A 24,488-nucleotide genomic window follows, 5' to 3' on the forward strand; every position below is an offset into this window, starting at 1 on the left:
TAGGAATTTATAAGAAAACAAAAATTAGTAGAGAAGAAACTGTATGTCAGCTTTCGTGAATGTTCAATAATCATAAATGTGGCTTTCTTTGAAATTTTTTCATCACCCCAAATTATGTCTTGAAATTACATAATTTTTGCATGCAATGAATTTAGTTGCATTCAGTAAATTCTCATCTAGAGAAACTCAATTTTGGTAACAATCATCTTGCAGGAAACATCATGATGTTTCTGAGTTAACAAGCTTGACATTTCTCAACCTGTTGGTCAAATCATGTCAGAGGTTTTTTTTTTTCTGATTTATCATAATAAAATTCAAGAGTTCTTTTATTACTTCATCCGTGATTCTTTACTTACGACCCTTAATAAGTTGAATTGTGATCTTTCAATTATAAGTGAAACATCTTACCAACTAGGCTATACTTCATTGTCAGCCAAGAATTTCAATTTCTTAACTTCTTTACTTAACCTTGATCTTCAAATTACTGATTTCATTGGTAAGTTTCCAAGTTATATTCTTTCCTTACCTAAATTTAGAAAACCCATAGTTGAAAGCAACGTGGAACTCCATGATACTTCATCAATGTTTACTTGGAGCAGCTCTAGTTTCCTTAGGAACTTGGATCTCTCTTACACAATTACTTAGACGAGCATTCTGATTAGATTGGTTATGCAAAGTCCTTGAATCAACCAGATTCTAAAAGAGACTTGCCTTTCACCATTTACTGGCATTTTTCCATCAACAATTTCAAATCTTGAGCTAGTATTTTATTTTTGTAAGTTTGAAACCTTGTGCCTAAGGGGTTCCTTAGTTGATGACCAAGAATGAAGTGCTATAAAATATTTACCTAATTTTGTTCACTTGAATTATATTCTGTGAATAGGTTTCCTCCGTTTCTGAGATGTTATTTTCAGCCTTAAACATTTGAAGGAATAGTAATTTTTGACCCCAAAATAAATAAATTATCTTCTGTAGTTTTTCTAAATCAAGGTACCTAAATCACTAAACAATTGGTTAAGCTACTATCACATATGCAACAACATATGCATTCTTTTTTTTTTTTTTTTCAATGAAAGTGCAATACTGCTGTTAAAAAACATCAGCAAGATTACGAGATTGAGACTAGAAAGAAATCAATCAATGGATTAGATGATAGATTGATTGGCTCTTAGCAACTTGACCATTAGTGCTTAGTAGGATAATTTTAAAGAACACAGTAAAAAAAATTCTTTCATTTTTTTTTTAAAATTTCACAACGAATTGGAATTCGTGCCATCTAGAGCATTTTATATGCATACTACTTTAAAAGGATTTGTATTGCATGTAACATGTTTCTTGCTGTATAGATTACTTCAAAAATCAATATCGATATTAATCTAACAAGACTATACATCAAATGATCAAAATAATTCACATAATTTTCTTTTGTTGATACTTAAGTAATACATCTTAATTAGGAAGGTAACTCAATTCTGTCCTCAGAAAGAAAAAAAAATTCACTGCAATGGATTTCCAGCTTCAGTTTGTTTTTTTAATTTCATGTTTACATTTTTGTTATCGTTGTAGAAACGTATTTCTGCTAAGCTCTGTAAATTAAAGTTTGTCAGAAAATTAGGACAAGCTAGTTTTTATCAGTTATTTTAGTCGAGCAAGTAATGAACTGTCTGTCTTATTTTAACAGGTAGTTTAATTGGATTGTTCAATTCGATCTCTTCATAGAGAGTCACTTGGTCTTAGAAGTTTGCATTAAATTCACTTTGCGCTACTCAAATATATCCAAATTTTCACTTCAAAAGTGCAGAATGTGTAGCTAAGAAAAGCTTGGGAATGAAGCTTGAAGCTCAATATCTCATCAGCCCACCAGAGCAGCTGCGAGGATTGTTAGCTTTTGATGTGATGGGCGTTACCATGCCTCTACTTGTTTCCATGTAATGAGCCTAATGCCCTCCTACCAAATCGAAAAAAAAAAAAAAAATCACTTCAGTCTCTAAATTTCAAAAAATAAGTCCCACTTAAGTAAAATTTGTCCCATTTTATTCTGTAAAATATGAAATATTTTATACTTCAGTCCTTAAAGAGGAGCAAATTTTATAATTTAGGAATAAAGTAGACATATATTATATATAACTAAGACAAATTTTACTACAAGAAAATTGACATTTAGCTAGGAAAAAAAGTTGTGGCAAAAACTCATAAATTCATAGCCAAAAACCATTTTCGACGCCAATTTCGTAGCTGAATCCTCATCACAAATTGTAACAGGCCACGAAAAGAAGAATCTCGTCGCCAAGGCTAACTGCATTGCTACCTAAGTTATTCATGGCCCAATGACTGTTAGCAATGGTTAGGAATAAACATCGTAGGCAAAAGATTAATTGCATGGCCACAAAAATAATTCGTAGTCAAATGAGTATTTGCATTGGCTACAAAATTGTTTTATAGATAAAAGATTAAAACTTCGTAGCCATTGCCCGAGGAGAATGGCCAAGATTTCTATCTGGTTGAGGAAAGCAGAAAAAAGCCTTGTTTGGAAAGCAATTTTCCAACAAAAAATGGTTACGTTTTCCACAAACATATTTTTCACTTATCTTTTTACTTCACTTATATCAAATCGCTACAATATATTTTTTTATAAAAACTCTAAAAAATTGCAATCTAATTTGTGTGAAGGAAGTATTTTGTGACTAAAATTGCATCGATTTGAAGGCTTTGTAGCAAAAAACCATACTATTGGCTACGAAACTTGCTCCATAGCTTATTCTTCATTATAGGCTACGAAAATAGGCTTGTAATTGAAAATATCGTAGTAAATAGTCACTTCTCTAGTAGGGAGGGAATGAAGTGCAACAGTTTCGAAGTTTTGAAACCAAAATGAGAATGCAAATATAGTCGGAGAGTACAAAGTGGAATTAACCCTAGAAGTTTTGTCCATCTTGGGTTTTTTATTTCTTTTAGATAGATGCAAGTTTTTCAATTAACTAGTAAAAATTGTTTCAAATCACATAATTATTTAAACCTAGAAAAGGAGAAAAAAAATCCAATCATACGTATCATTCCAGTATATTGACAATTTCAAAAAAGTTGTTCGTAACATTATCATAATAAGATTGCCATTGGATAAGCAAGCGCTCTTAGTGGTTCAAGACATCTGTCAAGAATGGAGATACCATAGATTTAACTATAAAAATCATACTACTATTTACTTATAAAAATACAAGTAAATGTTATTAAGGAGAGCTTTACAAATATGAGACTCAGGAGGGAGTGAAAAGCGGATGACGATGTCAAAACTGAACATGAATCCAATTGACATGGGACCTGTAAATTTAAACCTGTAATATGGTTCAGTTAAAAAAATCAAATAAAGGCCATTTTCTTTTTGAATAAATGGATTATGAAAGTACCATTTAAATGGAGTACTTGACCTATCTCATAACAACCTCAATGGTTGTATTCCTCAGGTATGACTTAGGGAGTCTGAATGCGTTTGAGTCTCTAGACCTCACCTGAATCAACTTGAAAGAACCATTCCTCTGGAGCTTCTGAATCTGTTATTTCTTGAGTTCTTAACCTTTCAGAAAATCATCTAGTTGGACCCTTTCCTCGAAGAAGGCATCTCGATGCATTTGGAAATGATTTGTGTGGAGGGAACTTGGCCTTAGGTGGGTTACCGATGACCAAAGATTGTGGAGACACATGGGCAAAACCACCACCATCACCATTGGGATTTTTCATCAACAATATAATTCTTTGATCTTTGATGGATTACTTGGAAAGCTGCTCTTATGAGATATTGCTTCGGATAAGCAATGTTAAAGTCTCATATTCTCAAATAGAAAACCAAGATTGTTCATACAGATTGTTGAAGACTCATATAAGCTGTGGAAAAGATGACGAAAATAGATCCACATAGGAACTGGAGAAGTGGCAACTTACAAAATTGAAAATTGGCAAGCAATATTCCTTTTTTGGGTAAATTACTTATAACCCCCTATAGTTTTATATAATGTCAAATAATCTCCCTATAGTTTCAAAATAGTCACATAATCCCCTTATGATTTTTTGTAAAGTGAAAAATGGTTGAAATATACAATTAGTTATGGTGTTTATACCAAACATGCTCTAAAAGCACATGGGATAAAATTTTAATCTCTATGTAACCCCCGTATAGTTTGTACAAATATCCGCTTTAATTCATATGATTTTTGTAGTTATCCACGTAATCTCTTATACTTTTATATAAGGTAGTTAAACCTTCGATTGATTTAGCATTTAAGTAAGGGCACTATTAGTATTTCAATTAAGAATGTTATATATGCTATTTTTCATCAAGTTTGCACTTTACATAATACCATAGGAGAGTAAATGGGATATTTTAAAATGTTACGGAGGTCATGTGGCAATAGATACAACCGCAAGAAGATTATATGCAATTTGGACCTCTAACTCCAGGCCTCCCGACTGAAGTGGCAATAAGGAAAGATTAGCAATAAAATTGGCTTCAATTTGGTTCATTTTCAGTTTGTAGCTATTATGCTTTTTCCAAGGTTCTCCTTATTCTTGATTTTTAGTTTTTATATGGTTATCAAATCTATATGTGATTTTGGTTCCCTGCGACTTTATCTGTTGTTCCAAATCTCAAAGCAAGAAGACAATTCCATATAAAATAAGAAAATAGGACAAGTATCCCTGATTAGTTTGTGTTTTCAGAAGAAAATTACGAGAAGGATACTTTACATCGTTCTCCCACCAACCAAGACGTGACTTTTTAATGGTACTAGCAGATGTTCACCATGCTGGCGCATGGTGGAAAATCATAATTGTGCCCAACCCAGTTTTGGCTAATAGTTATGAATATTACATATGAAAAAAATTGCATAATATTTTTTAAGTGTGTTAATGTGTTAATCTTTTAACAAAAACTAAGTCATAAATTAGAATAATATTTTTTGTTATAGGATGTTTAGTAGGGTTAATCCACAATTGAATAATAGCTGGACACAGGTCAATTTTGATATTCACAGAAAAGAAATAAGTCTGTTGTATTTGAATTATTATTTACTAAAACAAATGTATGATAAAAGCTAAGAAATGGATAATTAGACTTTCACTGCTACTGAAGTTAAAATTATCTATTTATCTTTAAGATACAAGACTAACATTACAAGAATTACCATCCACATGAAAATAATCTCTATAAGAATTGAGCTTCTGATTGCCAACACGATGTAGGTTAACATTTTTCCAATCATCTCGCTGCCTTGCCTTTTCTTGAATAGCAACATCATCATCATCCTCCTCTTCACCACGTCTCAAGTCACCCTTAGGACCTTTGCCAATGTGACAGTAGTCAATTTCTATAATAATCAACAACCAAAATGTGAACAACATTTTTCAGTAAAACCACTACAACTTCTGATCTAAGTAGGTGCATGGCATCTCTTAAAATATAATTGGCTTCTTGATTCATCATATATCAAGTCAACAAAATCGAGGTAGCATCTCTAACATGTTTGAACATTTGATGGTGTTTAGAAAACCATGTAGATGACCTATTAGTCTATTTAAAAACAGAAAAAAGGAAACTATAGAAGGAAATTAAAAAAAAAAAAAAAAACAGGATGTAGTGTGTGTCTCTGATGTAGAGAGAGGTAGAGAGAGCATTTCCTAAAGAAACAGGGTAGGATACAATTTAGGTTCTCAGGTTGTATTAGGAAAGCTGACTATGAACTCCAATGATTCTAGCCTCGTTGGGAGACAATAAAAGCTTGGTAAATGGGATAATTATCTAGCACCATGCAAGCAAAAACGTCCTCGCCCCCTTGGAAAAACGACCATTTGTTCTTGATCATTCGAAAGAGCTAGGGAGTAAAACCACCTAAAGCAAAGCCAACCAAAATGCATTGAACATTTACCATGCTCAAGAACAAACTTAGGGAATAGAGTAACCTTCTGCTATATTGCACAAGAGCCAAAATTTACAGCCTTAAAGTACCACATAAAATTGAGAAATCCCTCAAATTCAAAGAAAGATGGCTAACTATTTTCTTTATCGATCAAAAGAAAATATATAACAAGTACTTTTCAGTTCCATAAAACTTACCATTCATCCACTAAGGACTGTTAGTAATCCATGACAAAATCTTCAAACATGCAACTACAACACTGGAAAAAAAAACTAATAACAAATCTAAAAGGAAAAAAAAGGTGCCAAGAAAACAGGATTTCCAACAGCGAGACATTTGCATGTTATTCTTGCTGAAGAAAAAATATTGGTTGAAAGGTAAAGGTATTACGTTTTAAACTTGAATTCCACCATTGATATATAAGAATAGGGTAGAAATTCACATGAGAAGAAATTATCTAAAATTTGTCAATAATGGTCTGAGATGCTATGTGCCAAAGAAATATTAGGAAGAAAGGACATATAAAACTTATTGCAAGAGAGTAAGTAATTAGGGCATAATGGAAAGAAAAAATTTTGCATTTCATATTTACTTGTCAAACAATAAAATTATTTGTTCAGCTTGAATTTTACCATTGGAAATTAAAAATAGTAAACAACTCACGTCAAAAGAACCTTTCAAATTTTTCCCTTTTTTCCTTTTAGACCTCCTAAAATTTTTCATTAATGGTTTGAAATGCTCTAAGCTCAGGAGAAAGTAGAAGAAAGAAAAAAATAGATAAAATATATGCGCAATAAAATAAGAAATGAGGTCATACAAACCTTACCTTTTAATAAATTCTCAAACCTAAATCGCAAACTTTAAATAAACAATAAATGGACACATATTTCTGAAAAAAATCCAACAAAACCCACAAAAAATGAAATCTGTCAACAAAATTGTTTATGAAGGGAAAAAATTCTAGATATGATGGGTACCTATATCAGATTTTTCCACATCTTAGTAGAGGGACGATGGTTCTTGCTCCATCATTTGGAGAGACTGAATCAAAACAAAGAAGGAAAATGTTACCGAAAAAAAAGAAAGAAAACAAGGACATTAAACATAGGCAAAAAGGGTGAAAGTTTACCATGATTACATTTGGGGAAAAAAATGATTTAGATGACTGAGATGAATCAAACATCTTCCCCCTTCATCTTTGTTTCCTCTTTACTATTATTTGAATAGAGAGCTTGAGAGGAATCGGCCATTAACAAAGAAGTGAGGAGAAATGGGTGAGACAAAGGAGTCATCTGCCTTTTTTCTATTCTGTTCTGGTGGGCAACCGAAGAGCAGGGGAAAAAAAATTTGAGAAGTGAGAGACTTTGAGAAAGTTTCTGAGAGGGGCGGCGGTGAAACGTGTTACTTGGCACATTGGACAGAGAGTCCGAACAGATGCATGCTTTGCTTTTTTATGCTTTTCATACATACATGCAAAACCTTTTTCGTTCCAACTTCCAAGACAACAAAAGAAGAGCCTTTCTATTAGTCTCTTTTGGATTCCAACACACAAAAGAATATTCATCAAAACAAAAAAATTCTCACACAAAACCCACGTGCAATGCACATGGAGGACGACCATGTTTTGGCATCCTCTTCCCGGTTTATATACATTCTTTAAACAAAATAGTTGCGCCTTCAAATGCCTCACAACTGAAAGTCGAGATTTGGAGCTAGGCAAGGATCACTCCTTCAAACAACTTGATGCTCAATTCTTGTCAAGAGAAACAATCAAATTGTTTCACTGAAAATAAGATTACAATTATGAAATATAAAAAGATAACAACTACAATCAAGAGCCTATTCTTGGTAAAATCTTGATTTCAACCAAATTTTACAATGAGCAGCAATGCTAGAACATAAATGGTCCAGTTGTATCTATTAGATATCAGTGAAAACCTTTTTCCTATATCAAAGAACTTACTCAATGGCACACTTCTGTCCTAGTGATTCTGATTTCTGTGCATCATATGAACTTACTGCACTTAGTTCTAGAACATAATCATGGCGTAGGATTTCAAATAGAGGAATCCATAGGAAATTTATTAAATAATATGGTTCCAATTTGACAAAACTTATATTCCTTAAACTTCCCAAGCATAGGTCACTATGGACAGCCGGGAACAACTTTAACAATGGTACTCTTCCCCAACCTTGTGGAATTAAGATCATCCTCTTCTGGGATGATGGAATTGCTAGATTTTGTTAGACACTCGAACCATTTAGATTCTGTATAACTCTCACGTAATGATATTCCTTAATCCCTGTTGCCAGCTAGTTAACTTCCAAGAACTGGAAAACTCTAGCTGTTGTAGATTTGGGGTTCAATCATCTCTAGTCCAGGGGTCCATTGCCACTTTCGGTCTGCAATTTTATAAGGACTTGCAATCCTCGGCTTGTCTATCAACAAATTCATTGGTGAAATTCCACAATGTTTTGTAGGCTTAACCTCTCAAGCGTTGCCAAGACATTTACAAACCTCGATTTGAATGGCAATTTTTTGGAAGGGTCAGTACTCACTATCACGATCACTAGCCAGTGTGAAAAAATTGGAAATCCTTGTTGTCGGGACAATAATACAAGTGACATTTTTCCAACATGGTTAGAAAATCTTCCACATTCCAAGTCTTTAAGCCTGAAAGCTAATGGATCTCTGGAGCCATTGGCATCTTCAAGAATCAATTAAGATTTAGAAGGTTGTATATTGTTGATTTCTCCAACAATGAAGTTAGGGGCTACAATACTTTTCAACAGCTTCAGAACTATGAATAGGCCAGGCAAACATGAATCAGAACTAATGTTTATGCGGGCTTGCAATTATGATCAGTACTTTTTGAGTTTAGTATACGGTTAAAGACTGATTTCGACAGATTCTCTGTCCCTTTTCCCTCAACATTGGAGGAATTGAAATTCATTGAATCGTCAAGCATCTCCGGCAATCAAATTGAGAGAGATATCCTAGGGTAGTTTACATTGCTAATTACATCACTTTTAGTTGCATTCTTAGAAATCTGTCACAAATCATCCTATGGGGTGAATTCCTATAGATTGCGAAATCAACATAATATGTTGAATAATATGTAAAAAATAATATATATATATATATATATATTTTGCGTAACGGCACATCTAATCTAGTCTAACTTATTCCTCATTTTAAGAGGGGAGCCTACTCTATGGGATGATCCAACTGAATCGGGGGAACTTGACACGGACTGAACCACCATCAGACCAGACGGATGCACCACGCATCCGTATGGATTTAGAACAAATCTCATATAGAGACACATTGATGGAAGGCAAAGTTTGAACACTTGATCTTCCATCCCACAATTAATATAGAAAATAATATGTTGAATAAATGCAAAAATACATTGGGTGTGTTTGGATTAGGAAGATTTGAAATAAAAAAATTTACTTCACAAATTTCAATCACCTTTCTATTTTCCCAATTACCTTTTTATCTCACATACATCATATCACAAAAAATGTTACAGTAATTATCTCAAATAAATCATTCAAATAAACTCCTATCCAAACAAACTCATTGCCATTCTCTGCCTGACCAATATTATACGGATGTAGAAACCATTTTCTTCTTTTTTTTTTTTATGCAAAGCAGTATTACGAGTGTCAGTTGGGCCTTAAGATTCGGGCCTTTCTTAAATGCTCTCTAACGTATTCTAATTTACAAAATCATACTTTTGTCACTTGGGCCTTATGTTAAGTTTTTCAGGAATTTCAACAATGTTGAGTTGAAGTTGGACTCATGGGTCATCCATGGAATGCCTTTGGTTATTGGACTGGGGGGAAAATGATACTGGATCCGGGAGCTACCCTTTTGTAGATCAATCCTTGTTTCCCTCAGACTACCTAATTGTAATAGGTGGGAAAAAAAAAAGAGGGTAACACAAAGTTACCCTTCAAAAGAGTGATGACTTTAATGTAATTCGGACAAAGACCGTAAATATACATTCCCTTCAATTGGAGATTGTTAAGAAGGAAAAGTAGGATGCTTCATTTTCAATTTTAACGACAGAGCCTTTGATTTGCTATCAAAAAAAATTATTCATAATCTAATATACATATATATATATATATATATGATTGCTTTTTGTATTAAATATCCTACTCGATACTCGGCTCGAACTCGGGTAACTCGGTCAATCCGAGTTCGAGCCAAGCCGTTGACCGAGATACTCGCGAGTAGCTCGACTCGCTTACATCCCTAGGCACAAGGTCAACTCATAATGATTAATTTGGATGTCGATGTTACTTAACATTTCTCTCTTGTGAACCCCTTAATTTATTGCTCAATTATGCCAATAAATCTTTATTTACAAAACATTTACAGCTTTTTCTAATACATTTACAAGTCATAATAAAGGGCTATTCAAGGAACATTTCAAACAATTGCTACTTTGTATTATGCATGCACGCACGTATGTAAGTATATATGTATATATCCATATACAAGAAAATATTTCACAGCTCCGTGAAAGTTTTTATGACACTCAATTCAAACATTACACTGGGTGTGTTTGGATATCTCCTTATCTCAAATAATATTTCGCTTGCATCATAAACACATTTTTCAACCCATCTTTTTATATTTCCAACCACCTTTTTATCTCACACACATCATATCATAAAAAGTGTTACAATAATTATTCCAAATACCATTTTGATATACTTTAGAAGCATTTATCTACATAATTCTTTGAAAATTTCCCAGAAATTAGGAGACAAATGAAGGAACGGTTTGGCTACTATATGAATATGCAGCAAGTCCTTTCAGTTTTTAAATTGTGTTTCTCAATTGCTCTAAAATGGACCATAGGAACAAGAATGTTCCCAGAAAGTCTTCTCAATTATGTCAAGGAAGAACGATGGCCCAAAGAATCTGTCGAAGGATTCAAATCATTGTGATTATTTCACAATTTAGAAAAGTAAGGTTAGGTTGGTTTGGACCACTTTTTTTTTTTTTTTTCCAAAAACTTGACTCCATTTCTTTTTTTATGAAGAGTGAAGACATCATTATGATAAGTCCTGTTGTTCATCTATAAACACGTAACTAGTAATCCGTACTATGCTGATACAAATTTAAACAAATTTTATCAACTGTAGTTGCAGATACAAAAATATTTTGATAATGTCTTAATTTTCTTCTTTCGGTTCACTAATTAGAAAAACATTGTAGTTGTTATAAAATCCAGATTCAAACACAGGTCTAGCGTCCATTACCACTTTCCATGTGCAAATGAGCAGGACTGACAGTCCTTGTCTAAAAAGCAAATTGCAATTCCACCAGCTTGGGAAACTTGGGCCTTGTTTGGATTGCATTTTTTTAAATTTTTTTGTAGAAAAATTACTATAATGATTTGATATATGTGAGGTAAAAAGATGACTTGAAAATATGTTCACGGAAAACGTTTAAAAAATTACTGTCCAATTCAATTTGGGCACTGAACTTGAAAAATGTTTTATTGAGAAGTCATGGTTTGAATTGCAATTTCTTGAAAGGCTCACTGCTTAATACGATAATTAGCCAACTCTAAAGAAAATTGAAAGTCCTTGACATCCCCAACATACATATAAACGTCCCCAACATGGCTCTCTTGAAAGTCTTCCTGATTCCAAAACTTTAAAGTCCTGAAAGCTAATGGTTTTTTGGACCCATTAGCACTTTCAAGAATCAACTTATGTTCAGGAAAAAAAAAAAAACTACGGTTCAGAAGATATATAGATATTATCAGCAATGAATTCATTGATGTCGTCTCTACATTACTTCTCAACGGTTTAAAGGCTGTAATCAGGCCGTGCCAATATCAATTTGAATCTAATTTTAATTACATCACTTTCCTGCTTAGAATTTTGTCACAGAACATCTTGTGGGGCTGATTTCTAGAGGCCATCAATTCAACATATTTCCCAATAATTCTTCAGCACATCACTTTACTACAGAGAATTCTTGTGGGGCTAAGCATTCCAAATTGGACACGCTACTGTGTAAAGTCTTGTAGAAAATCTAATGATGTCGATTAGAACTTGGAGAGGCAGATCTTCTACGGAATTTCATGCGGACAAAAATGTAGTAAGATCTATCATTTTCTAGACTAACTTCTAATCTAATATAAATCCTGGACAGGAAATCCAGTTGTGATAAGTTGGATATGAAGGATGGAGACATGGGGCCGGGGACGCATCCCAGAACCTTTGAAACCTATTTTTATACTTCTTTATTTATAAAATTAATAAAATTTTCCTATTTCCACCCCCTCCCCAAATGTAATTAATAGTAATCTTTTATGTCTCGTCTTTACTTAGGCCTTGCTTGGATTGCTTGTTTCCGTCGGAAAATATTGTCGTTTTCCGTGATCACATTTTTTTCTCATATATATCAAATCGTTACAGTAATTTTTCCATGAAAAATGACGAAAAATGCAATTCAAACACAACCTAACTTTCACATAACATATGAACCTCTAATATCCTAAATACGGTAGTATATCAATTAAAATACCAACCTCTAGTAAGAGCATAAAACAGCGAATGAAGAAATGAACAGTGAATTTGGTCCCTCATTGGCACCATGATTGTGTGGGCAGCATCGTAATTTCACATGAATGATCAACTCCATGCAGCGGTGCCTTTGGTGCATTGTATGGCTGGAATTTATTTCTCAATTGTGTTTTGACTATAGTGTCATTCAATGCCAATTGTACCATTCATTGACTGATTAGATACGAAAGTGTGATTTTTAGTCTTATCTTATCAGCATGGTTCTTGAATTTCCCGTTGCAATGTCTTAATGGTGCTGTTTATTTCATTTTATCTATTTCCTTTTAAGTTTGTGTGCTTAGTGTTCACTTCTAACATTAAGTACACTTAATATTAATTAATTACTTATTTGCTCTTAAATTTAGTATGAAAAATTATCCTTCACTTTTACCTTTAACGTCATTTGGTATCAGTTAGTTAATTTGTTCATAAATTTAATATCATGGCAATCACTTAGTGTTCATTCTAGTCATTATCTAAAGTTAATAATCTTGATTCTATTATTACCTGCACTTGATTATTATTTCATATACTCACTATGAAGCAAATATTCCTTATGTATGAATATAAATATATGTAAATATTCCTTTTATATGAATGTGGATATTCCATAGCTATGGATCTAAATTTGAGCATCCTCGCTGCTCGCGCGTGGTGCAAATCCACCTACTACAAACAGGCTACTAGCCTACTTAAAGGTCTCTACAAGGAATCATAAAGCTCCGTTAGTGCAAGTATTAGTGTGAAAGCATCTGTAGAAAGACTCTTATGTATGTAAATATAATAATTTACTATTAGCCTAGATAATCTCTATTTCTTTTTAAATTTAATACATTGAACTGCAGCAATGCTGTATTTTTAATTTATCATGATGCTTTTTTATTTTTTTTTTTTTTGTCAAATTTCAACTTCTATATATACTATCATGATGCTTTTGAGCATATACCAATTGTCATATCCAGGCAACCTCACGCCACGCGCTAGGCATAAATTAACTAGTATTATAAAAGATGAAAGAAAAGTCAAAACTTAAAAGTTTTGTCGGCCCAAAGAGAATAGGTCGTTTTCAAGGTCTTCTGAACCCAGATTGTACTCTATATCCTTAACTAAATTTAACTGTTAATGAATTGCATTCTCTTGGATTAGAGATTATTGGGAAACAAAAGTAGGATCCTTTGCCATCAAAGAAAATTACACATAATCTACTATATATTTGTTATATAACTGAATTTGGACTGGATATCTTACTACTTCATGAGTTATGCAAAATACTAAATTTTAATATCTATTTTGCTGCACTTTTTTTCTCTTCTGAACCCTTTTATTGCTCAACCACGCCAATAAATCCTTAGTTATAAAACTTTTTTAGCAACTAAATTTCTAACACTTTGCATGTAAAATTAGAGTACCATTCAAGAAATATTTCAAACAATTGCTATCTTGTATTAATTACGTGTATATTTCCGGATTAAGAAATTTCATAGATCCATGAAAGTTTCTATGAAAATCAATTTAAACATCACTCTACTCTTGTATAATTTCAGAAGTTTTTATCTCCATAATTCTTTGAAAAGTTCTCCAGAAAATTGAAAACTAAGGGTCTGTTTGTTTGGGTGGAAAAGATTTTCCGGAAAACATTTTCCATATTTTCCGTTGTTTGGTTGTTAATTAATTTGAAAAAATAATTTCTGACAGAAAATAAGTTACAGCCATCGGAGGAAAATAACTTCCTTATCTATCGTTGTGAAGTTATTTTCCTTTCTTAAACAGACTCTTTGGCAGTGATAACAGACTTTTCTTCGGCAGTGACATCTCATCCAGCAAACAAATCCAAGGGAAAGACCCACTCTTCTTCGTCGGCGGCTCCGGCATCTCTCTCTCTCTCTCATTTTTTTCCTTTAAAAGCGGCCGCGACAGCGACATCTCTTATCAACGGCTCATCCCCACTCTGGCAGCGACATCTCATTCCCGTTCCTACAATAGCATTTCCAACAAGGGTGAAGACTCCTTAAGTATTTCCAGAGGTATGATGGTCTCTTATTAGTTTTTTTCCTCCCTTTTCTTTTGAAAAATTGTCTAGAATTACTGGTGTAGATTCTTGAAGTTGGATTTGAATGAATTTTTGTGGGTTGTTTTTGTTTTAGTTTGTTCTTATCTGATTAGGGTTAAATCTGATTTGATTGATGGGCACGGAATTAGTTATTTAGCTAACTAGGAAATTATGCCCAATATCAGATTTTGTAACTTTTTGCCCAATAAGGATATGACTTAGTGTTTTAGGATATGTTTCCCCTCAACAGTTAATAATGTGTTTCAAAATGTTTTAGATACATTGATGTTAAAATTTCATAGATAAGCACTGAAAGTGTATATTTATTTCACGAATGGAGTGTTATGGAATGGTAATCTTCATTAGATAAGTGGTTGGAGGGACACTCTGTGCTTTGATTTAGATAAAGAATGCCTGAATTTGACCATGCCTTCTCCTCATATGCCGTTTGATCAGGATCTATGTAGATTTTACATGTGTTGTTTTCTTGAGGATGAGAAAGAAAAGAAACCAAGGCTTGTGATCTCTCTGCTGGGTAAGGTAATTTTGTACGACATTAAGGATGACGATGCAAAGGAGCTAGTTGAAGCAGGGACCAATGATATTGATCGTGGCTGGAATAACTTTTATGACTGGACAAAAACCTACCAGTTCATGTAGATGCTTGCTAATGTTTGATTCCTTTCTGTAGCATGCTCCTACATGTTGAAGGGGCTAGCTTGATGTACCTAATATCACTCTCCCAGACCAGAAACATGAGTATGATGAATCACTGTCGTGTAGCTTTAGAAACCTAAGATTAGTTTGCTTGATTGGTTTACAAGATCACTGCATATATGTATCAGCTGTTAATCAGCCAAGCTTCAGTTGAATACAGATTAATTTGATCCAAGCTTCAGGCTAGAAAGCCTAGTTTTCTGACTGGGTAAAATAGAAAACAGGACAAGAAAATTTCAGTTGTAAGAAAGTTTGCATATAAATAAGTCATCCGACAATACTTTATAGAAACATCAATTAACAACAATATCAGCAAGCGAATTTTGGGCACATTTGCTGTAGACTTGCTCCTCTGTTTTTTATTCAATTATTTGTTGGTATTCTTGTTTGGCGACAATTATGTGTAATCTTAGTTGTACTATCTGAATAGCCAATATTTTTGCAGTGATTCTAACAAGAAAACAAAAACTGAACCATTAATTCAGATTTTGTTCACCATAGTTCAGTTTAGCGTTAAACCATGGTTGCATATCAACAAGTCAAAACCTTTTTGATTGCTACATGCCCTCTGTGCGCTCTCTCTCTCCCTCCCTTTTTCTCTCTATCATGTATATTCAGTGGCTTTGCATCAAATATTTTAGCAGAAAAAGGACACAAGCAGATTGGGCAGAAACAGTATGTCGAATTGCCTTGCCAGAATAAAGTACGTGAACTGAATTATGCAATTGCCTTGTCAGAATAATTGTTTCTTGTATGGCCTATGAGTTATAATAGGTTGTGCTTCACGAGTGGACTTGATGCTTCTCTCACATATTAAGATATTTATTTTTCCTGTTGTGTTTTAGCACCATTGAACCTTGGAGGTGATCTGGAAGTGGAAAAAAGGAGGGCTGACTGAGTACCTTGCCACTTGCCGTGGCCTTGGGAATTTGTAGGTGCAGGCCAATTGGATTTGTTCAAAGCTGTGTCCGGACATCCGAGTTTATTGGTGCTGATATTCTAGCTGATCAGTGCTTGAGTTGAGATCTATTCTAGACTATGTTTTTCTTTTCTTTTCTTTTGAATCTGTATATCTAGAGATTGATTGAAGATCGGGATCAACTGTCTTCTTGGCTTGTAATGTATATATCATTTCTGCAACGCTGAGTAGCAGCAGCAGTTGCTACTACGCTTGATGATTCATTGCCGTCCAATTCATTGCGTTCTATTTGCAGTAATTACCACCAACTACACCAATATATATATATATATGTATATATATACTCATAGTATATAAATATAAATTTGGTATGCAGGGAACTCGAATTCTTGTTTTGTTGTTCGTTCCCATTTTGTCATCAGAAGTTGCCATCTGTCCAACTAAAGCAAGATTTTTTTTGCTTCAATGCAAAGAATTATACTTGAAACATTTGTGTCTTGATAAGCAAAAGTGAAATGTTAATCGCATTTCACTTTTTTATAATGACACTCTTACTATAATTTTTAATGTAAAGTCTAACAAATGATAACTATATAATAAAAATAATAATGAGATTGTTGTTACTTGAAAAAAAAAAAGGTGTGAAATTTAAGTGCATGTAAGCGGTGGAGCTTGTTTTGCAACATATCAACAAACATATCAAAAAATATTTTTATTGACAAACCAAATACCGGAAAATTATGAAAAAAGGAATATGGAAAATATTTTCACTTAATAACCAAACACTGGAAAATTATGGGGAATGAAGTGATTTTTTAGGAAAATGACTTCGATGGAAAATATTTTCCCTTCAGTCCAATCAAACGGACCCTAAATGAAAGAATGGTTTGGCACTATGGATAAAATCTTTTCAGCTTTTAAGTTGTGTTTCTCAATTGCTGCTTTAATATGGTCCAAAGGAGTTTGGTAGAAAATTGGTAGAAAGTCTTCGTCATCTGTGTCATGGATGTCTTGAGGGAGCATGGCCCAAAGGTGCAAAAGTATTCAACTCATTGTTATTTTTTCACCATCCAGAAAAGTAAGGATAAGTTGAATTCGACCATATTTTTTCTCAAAGACTGAGTCAAGACAGCACTATGACAAGTCCAGTTATTCACGTATAAACATGCAACTAGTATTCGGTATTGTGTTAGTACAACTTTGAACAAATTTTATCAACTAAAGATGCAGATACAAAAATCATTTGATAATATCTAACTTTTCTTCCTTCTATTGGAGGCTGATGAACTCCTTAGTTTTGCCGTCCTGGAAGAACATTTTTGCTTCAATTTAAAGAAATTTTTAAGACAAAAGCAGCAATTGGTCCTTCCTAATTTTGTGATCTTCGGGTCTTATTAATTTGCGAAGATGATATCTTGGAAAATTAGTACAGATTGTTGCAAATGGGACATTATCGAACAATTATAAGTTGTCTTAATACAGTGAATTGACCCTGAATTTTACAAATTAAAATTTGCAATACAACTACTTATAAAATCCCATATCATAGTATGACTTTACATTTTGTGGCCAACATTTGAGTTCAAAAGGTGAGTTAAGAGGTGAATCAAGGAGTTTGTTTGGATGATTTATTTGAGATAATTACTGTAGCACTTTTTGTTATGTGATGTATGTGAAATAAAAAGGTGATTGGAAAGATAAAAAAGTGATTGAAATTTGTAAAAAAAAATATTTTATCTCAAAACATTTCAATCTAAACACACTAAATGTCTCTGAGCCCCAAAATATAGAAATTCCTTCGCTAATACAATTTCGGGAAAAAAAAGAGGAGGAGAAAAGGGGTGTTTAATGGGTTATAAGTCAATAGTATTGTTATTAGCGTTGACGTGTTTCATGGCTTGTTGGTGTGTTTATGTTGTTGTTGGCGTGCTAATTGGGTTATAAGTCCTTAACTTTAACTTGAAACTTGAAAGTAGCATCCTTCTTACACCCATTTGGCACAGGCATTTGGATAGCATTCTAATTCTAAAGGAGTAGCCTCCTCTCCATTATCCCTTCTCTCAAATTTTCCTAAACATATCTTTGGATAACAGACACATTTATAAAGTAATTTTCAACAATTGACTTTAGCTTTTTTAACCATGTTGCTTAACCTTGGTTTTTCTTTCAAAAAAAAAAAAACCTTTTTTTGTCTTTCTTTAAAAATTTTTCTATGGAAACACCTAGGTTTTTCTCTTTTTTTCTTTGAACTCCAATAATTCTAAAAGAAAAATGGCACTAAGATTTAATAATAGAAAATTTTGTCCTATTCTAAGATATATTTACATTGAAAATATTATATCTTAATTAGAGATTTGTAATATTTTCGCTAGTCTAAATATAAAAGTAATTGTGTCAAAATTAATTTAGTTTTCAAAATGGACTATTAAATTTGTAATTTTATTTTTGGTCAAACCCAATATCAAATTTTATTACTACATGTTGTTCCATTGTGCAATATGAAAAGTAAAATTTTTAGTTTCTATTACAAATACATGAAATTAGTCAATCTTTTGCCGTTGCAAATTTTTTTTTTAATTAATCAGCTGCATTAATATTGAAATTAGAATAATCTTCAATCGAAAATTATAAGCCAAATAAGGAAAACTTATAGTTGTTAACCTAAAATAAGAAATTTTTTGTAATTAAACTTTCTTTACTAACTAATTGTATTAAAAACATTAACATAATTCATACTAATTTTTTCTTAGTAAGTGGAAATCACTATATGTACTACTAGATAGCAGACTTGAGCTATTAACTAATACGACGTGTTATATTGTAAAAGAATGAGTTTTCATCCTTGAACTTACAACTTCTAATAAATTGCATAAGAAAATTATTTGCTGTTTGGAAAGAATATTCACTATGCTACCCTATGAAAATGAAAACTAGAATAGTTAATACTAACTTATCTTGGCAAAAGAAAATATAAAGTCAGACGCATTGAACATGGAAATATAAAAAGAACATCAATCCCTTTTGAAGCACATCTAATTTGTCATTTTACATAATACTGTAAAGGGCTTATGTAGAAATTTGAGGATTATGTGGTAATATGCGGAACCACGTAGAGATAAAAAAATAACTTAAACCTCTTTTTTCTTTTCTCTGTTTTTTTTTTTGGGTGGTGGGATGGGGTTTGGGGGTTGAACATTTCATGCCAATTGGAACGTTAAAACGCATAATTTTTCTGAAGCCAAGACTTTTTGAGGTACCTTTATAATCCAAGGATGTTGAAACTTGAAAGTGAAACTCTTGTAAGCAACTTGGATAGAATTTACTCTTGAGTAGACCTAAAAACGAGAGGAGCAGCTCAATTGGCTTCAGATATTCCACACCAAATGGTAAGACAATTTTGAGAAAAAGGGAAGGGAGAGTTGTTTCAAGAGAATGGCCTTTGATCAAACTACCACACAATGAACTAGGACGCAATATTTTACCATATAAGAAAAAACATCTTTCCAAAATTTTTTTTTATAGTTTTCTAAAATAATTTTGTAAATCTTTTTTTTCTTAAAGTAGTTCGTAAGATTTAGAATCTCTCCTAAATTGCAAAAAATAAGATAATTATGAGCAGAAGTGTTAATCACAATCCAATTATATTGACCCGTCCATTAACTTTAAATGGATACTCAATTAAACCCATTTAATTGGTGGGTAGTGGGTTGATTTGGTTTACCCATTTATGACTATCAAAAAATAATTATACATTTAAACTCAACTTTTAGTGAGTGTTTAGGATATAAATTTGAATTTTTAACCAATCTAATAACAATAAAATGTTGTTATTTTTTTATCAAACAATAGGCCAAAAAATTTAAAAAAAGAATTTCAAGTGAGTCATAAATGGGTAATTGTGTATATCTATACCCATTTATTAAATAGGTATAAATGGGTTGTCGTAATTATGCGTATTACTCAATTATGACTTGTCCAAACCCACCCAAATCACCCATTTTGACACCGCTAAACTTCTCTCTCTCTCTCTCTCTAAACTGTATGATGGTAACTAAATGGGTATTGTGTAGGTGCAGAAATTTAACCCAGACTTGTTTTTATGAATTTCGACTATAGAGTTACCAGACCAGAGACCATAGCTAGTGGATAATTAGTGACAATCAGTGTCTTCAAATGGTGGATAAGACGTTTGGAACAAATTAGTTCGCACATATGGGTAAGACGTAGTTACCACTCTTAACATTCTACTTACAATAAGAGGTGCCAATTTGCGCTTTTCCTTTTGGAAAGATTAGGACCATGATGTTTAGATATAATTCACTACATTCTCTGTGAGAGTCTGAAAATTTTGATGTCTTATTTAACTTTTTAGTGCACGTTACATTATTATTATTATTATTATTGATTGATTTATACGTTCATTTTTTTTATACTTTAGGAAATCGCATCACCTATCTTACAAAACATTAATATAAGTAAGAACGAAAGATTTATTGTGGGAAAATTTCATACTAAAAAAAAAAAAAAACGAACCTGGAGGACACTTGTCCGAATGCATGAAAATGTTTGACACATACAAGAATCAAAATGTTGCATCACAGTTAGAAACCGAAAGAAACTACTAGGAAGAAAATGGAAACTACTAGTACTTGCCTTGTCTACTATTGGAACCAAAAATTTGCCTTCTACTAGTACTTGCCATTTTCTTCTACAAACTAGTAGAACCGAGAATTGTCTCCTACTGGTGCTTACCATTGCTTTCTATAAACTACTAGTTGTTCTTGTCTGCCACTAGTAACCCAAAGAAACAATTTTCCTCTCTTGAACAACCAAAATCGAGAGGAACCAAGGAGGGAAAAAGCTACTAGCCAAACAAACTCTTAACCGCCACTACCTCTTTCACCTATCAACTAACCAATTAGATTCTCTTATGCTTCATTCCAGTCGGCACACATCCATAAATTTTGCATAAAACACAAATTAGTTTCTATCAACTAGGAAGAGAGAAAGTGAGCTGGGAGAGTCTTGAGAAAGAGAGGAACATTCCCTTGCTTGGTTCGCTGAGAGGAAGCTCCAATTCAACCCAAAATCTTCTCCAAAATCCCTCCTAAAATATCAAGCCACAACCAAGAGAAAGGGAGACTGAAAGCTGGAAAAACAACCTGCAAGAAATTGTCCATTGTTCCAGCTTGAAGGCTGAGAGGAATAGGGAGGTTTAGCTGCATTCTTTTTCAGTTTTCTTGCTCAATCAAGGGTAAAACTCATCCAAAACTTCATTTCTTTCACATACAAGAGGATTAACCATTTGCATCTTATTTTTAAGTAGTGAAAATGGTAGTTCTTGAAGATTAAAGTGAAGCTCTCCTTGATTGAATGATGAACTGTTTGTTTGCTATGTTGTCGGTATATATGGACTTTTGATTCCCAATTTTGGATAAATATACTTGAACTCATGAAATATGTTTAGTATACTCATTATTCGATATCGCATGAGAATTTTATGGTGAAAAAATTTGAATTTTATGGCTGGAATTTTGGTTGGAATTTGCATGACTGTCATACCATGTTCCAGCTTAGCCGATGGAAATTTCTTGGAGTTTGAATGGATATTTTGGTATAAAATTGGCTGGGAAATGCTTTATTGACACTTATTTGTGTGTTATGAGTTTGTTGGTGTGTGATTTGTGGCTAGAAATAAAATTTAAAATGGTTAAAAATTGGAGGGAAAAGCTGCTGTACCAACTATAGGAACCGAGGGGACCTTGTAGCTTATTTGAGTGAATCTTCAATAATTATCAAGTTCAATTGGTTTTATATGAATTACATACACACCTTAATGTAATAATCTAGTCATGCATGTGGTTTTTGACCAATAAAAAAATGGAATTATGGGACAAGAAAGTACATTAAAATTAGCTACTTTTGAACTTGAATGATTAGAAAAGGGGATTGAGAGTTAAATTGACCCCTCGCATCTAAATAGAACCAATTCAAGAAAATTAAATGTTAAGATTTTAGGTATCTAAAACTAGAGATGTATGAATTAGTTATACCCTTTTGAGCCGATTGGAATGATTGAGGATTTCAAACTAATTTCTAAACTTTCTCTAGAAATTTTGGCCAAACTTTGAACTAAGAACAACCGATTAGATATAATGGAAAAATGCAGTTTGTATAGAATGTATGTTGAGTGTATGGTGTTTTAAGCAAGAAAAGATGAAATTTTGTTAAAATTTTGAGGTAATGTTGCTAGAAAAATGTTTTGTTGGCCGAGAGAGTGAGGAGATAAAGTTCTTATGTTATTTTCGAAAATTCTAGGATAATTGGTTATAAATTTTGTATAAAACGTCTTATAACACTTTGACCCTACTTATACCTCATTATTTAGTAATTTTGAGATTTGAGAAACTAGTGAATTATGAGAAAAGTTAAACTTCAACCTAATTGAAAGCTGGTTTGGCTGAGAAAAAAATGGTGAATGAGTGATGATGAATAAAAGTTCTATCAGCTATAACTTTAAAAGTTTGGATAGAGAATGATACAAACTTAGCTCAAATACCTTATGAGACCTTAAATTTGATATGTATGTATATTTTCCATTATTTTTAGCTAATAACCTTGATAAATCTCGAAGAAAGATGTAAGAAGCATTGTTGGAATTTTGTATCTTGTTTTATAAGTTAAGAAACTAAGTTTCTAGTAAAATAAATCTTAATTTGATGAATGATAGTGGTCATATATGAATTGTATTTTCACTTTAGGATTATAAATTTGTCTCAGGGGACACCAGCGAGATAGGAAACAACTCCGAGACTCAAGTATAAATTATATTGACTAGGGTGAGTGTTCTTAAGTTGCTTGTGCATGATTGTTTGATGGTATTGCTTACTTTTGAAAATTTATTGATAAAAGGGCTAAAGCGTACTTAATCGCTTCTGCCTTAATGATTTGAAATGGATATCATGGTGAATGAAGATTGGATTGTGCATGAATGATTGTAGGCCATAGTGTACTTTATCACTTCGGCCGAATTGGGCCCTAAGCCTTGACAAGCTGATCTAGTCGAGCCAGTAAAGGACTTGGTCGATTAGGTTCGCTACCTTGAGCAATTGAATGGTATACTCGAGCATTACCTGAAAGAATGGAGATTAATGAACTGCTTATTGAATGTCGGGGATTGTTTATTGTTTTGCCCGTTATAAAGGGAAAGAATGGTGGAGTGAGAAGAAGTTGTATCCTTTTAAATGAATGTTTACTCTATTGAATTGTTCTCTGGATTGGTTATATTGAAGGAATGTCTTATATTGTTATTTGGTTTTACACTTTTGAACCTCATTGAGCTTTTGTTCAACCTTTTAGTTTTTTTTCTCTTACAGGAGTTGAAGTTTGAAGAATGAACAAGTTGGGTTAGAATGTTTTGGAAGGTCCATTATTGTATATATATCTCTGTTAATATTTACTTTTGTATTTTGTAATGGACAAAGCTTTTGTCTTACTAGTTGGAGAAGTATTAAGAATGAATGTTTTGGATGTTTACAGAGAAATGTTATTTCTGAAATTAATGTAAGTGAGTGAGTCCTAACAAGAGTCAGGCAGGAAGATCCGCCAACTCTTAGGATACGCCCTAGGGAAAGGTGATATCGTCACATTCTCTCCCATTCAAAAGTATTTTATAGAATCAGGACTAAGAAGAAATAATAACACTAAAGAATAAAAGCACAGCGGTGAAGATTATAATTACAGGAAAGTTTTGATAGGCCTTTATTTTTTTTGTTTTGAGCAGCTTTGATGTATCATTTTCTACACTAACATATACTATAAGGTGAAAGAAAAGTTAGCACAAAGTCTTTCTTCAACAGTAATAGTCATCTTTGAAGTCTATTGAACTCGGATCGTACTCTACTTTCGCAGCTAAAGTTAAGTTTCAATGAAGGGTATTCATTTCAATTAGAGATCGGTGGGAAAGAGAAGTAGGATTTTTCCATTATCTTTAAAGAACAGACCCTTGAAATTGGTTCGAAAAAGAATTTTATGGTCCTTGTTACTACTATTATTGTTTACGCACAATATAATGTCTTACATTAAATCATTTAAACAATTTTTTGTTCTATATCACTTAACCTATTCTCTTACTCAATCATGTTGCTAAGTTTTTTTAATTTACAAGCGTTTAAAACAATTTAATCTTTTACTTTAATTTATTTCAGTTAGATTTCACTTAATAAAGGACCGTGATGGAAATATTTGGAACAACTTCTGTCTAGTATCCTTCGAAAAAGTTTGTTTTCAAATAAGG

General features: G+C 32.8%; 3 long non-coding RNA genes across 6 annotated transcripts; 2 read left to right on the top strand and 1 right to left on the bottom strand.

Annotated features, from left to right (window-relative positions):
- Positions 1 to 5,092: 5,092 nt before the first annotated feature.
- Positions 5,093 to 7,446, bottom strand: LOC113722990 (uncharacterized). Of its 2 annotated transcripts, none has more exons than XR_003456867.2 (3): positions 7,036 to 7,446; positions 6,884 to 6,947; positions 5,093 to 5,330 (listed from the first exon to the last, which is right to left on the bottom strand). It is a non-coding gene; the product is annotated as an uncharacterized lncRNA (long non-coding RNA). The 2 variants fall into 2 exon arrangements; XR_003456866.2 differs by having other exon boundaries at positions 5,093 to 5,357.
- A 6,744-nt stretch (positions 7,447 to 14,190) lies between these two features.
- On the top strand, positions 14,191 to 16,455 carry LOC113734919 (uncharacterized). 3 transcript variants are annotated; one of them, XR_011817381.1, is made up of 3 exons: positions 14,252 to 14,530; positions 15,013 to 15,976; positions 16,119 to 16,455. It is a non-coding gene; the product is annotated as an uncharacterized lncRNA (long non-coding RNA). The 3 variants fall into 3 exon arrangements; XR_011817380.1 differs by having other exon boundaries at positions 14,256 to 14,530; positions 15,918 to 15,976; XR_003459464.2 differs by having other exon boundaries at positions 14,191 to 15,976.
- Positions 16,456 to 20,881: 4,426 nt separating this feature from the next.
- Positions 20,882 to 23,759, top strand: LOC140010136 (uncharacterized). Its single transcript, XR_011817382.1, has 3 exons — positions 20,882 to 21,446; positions 22,973 to 23,031; positions 23,569 to 23,759. It is a non-coding gene; the product is annotated as an uncharacterized lncRNA (long non-coding RNA).
- Positions 23,760 to 24,488: the final 729 nt, after the last annotated feature.

The sequence above is a fragment of the Coffea arabica genome, chromosome 1e (genome assembly GCF_036785885.1).
Source record: "Coffea arabica cultivar ET-39 chromosome 1e, Coffea Arabica ET-39 HiFi, whole genome shotgun sequence".
NCBI classification, from domain to species: Eukaryota; Viridiplantae; Streptophyta; class Magnoliopsida; order Gentianales; family Rubiaceae; genus Coffea; species Coffea arabica.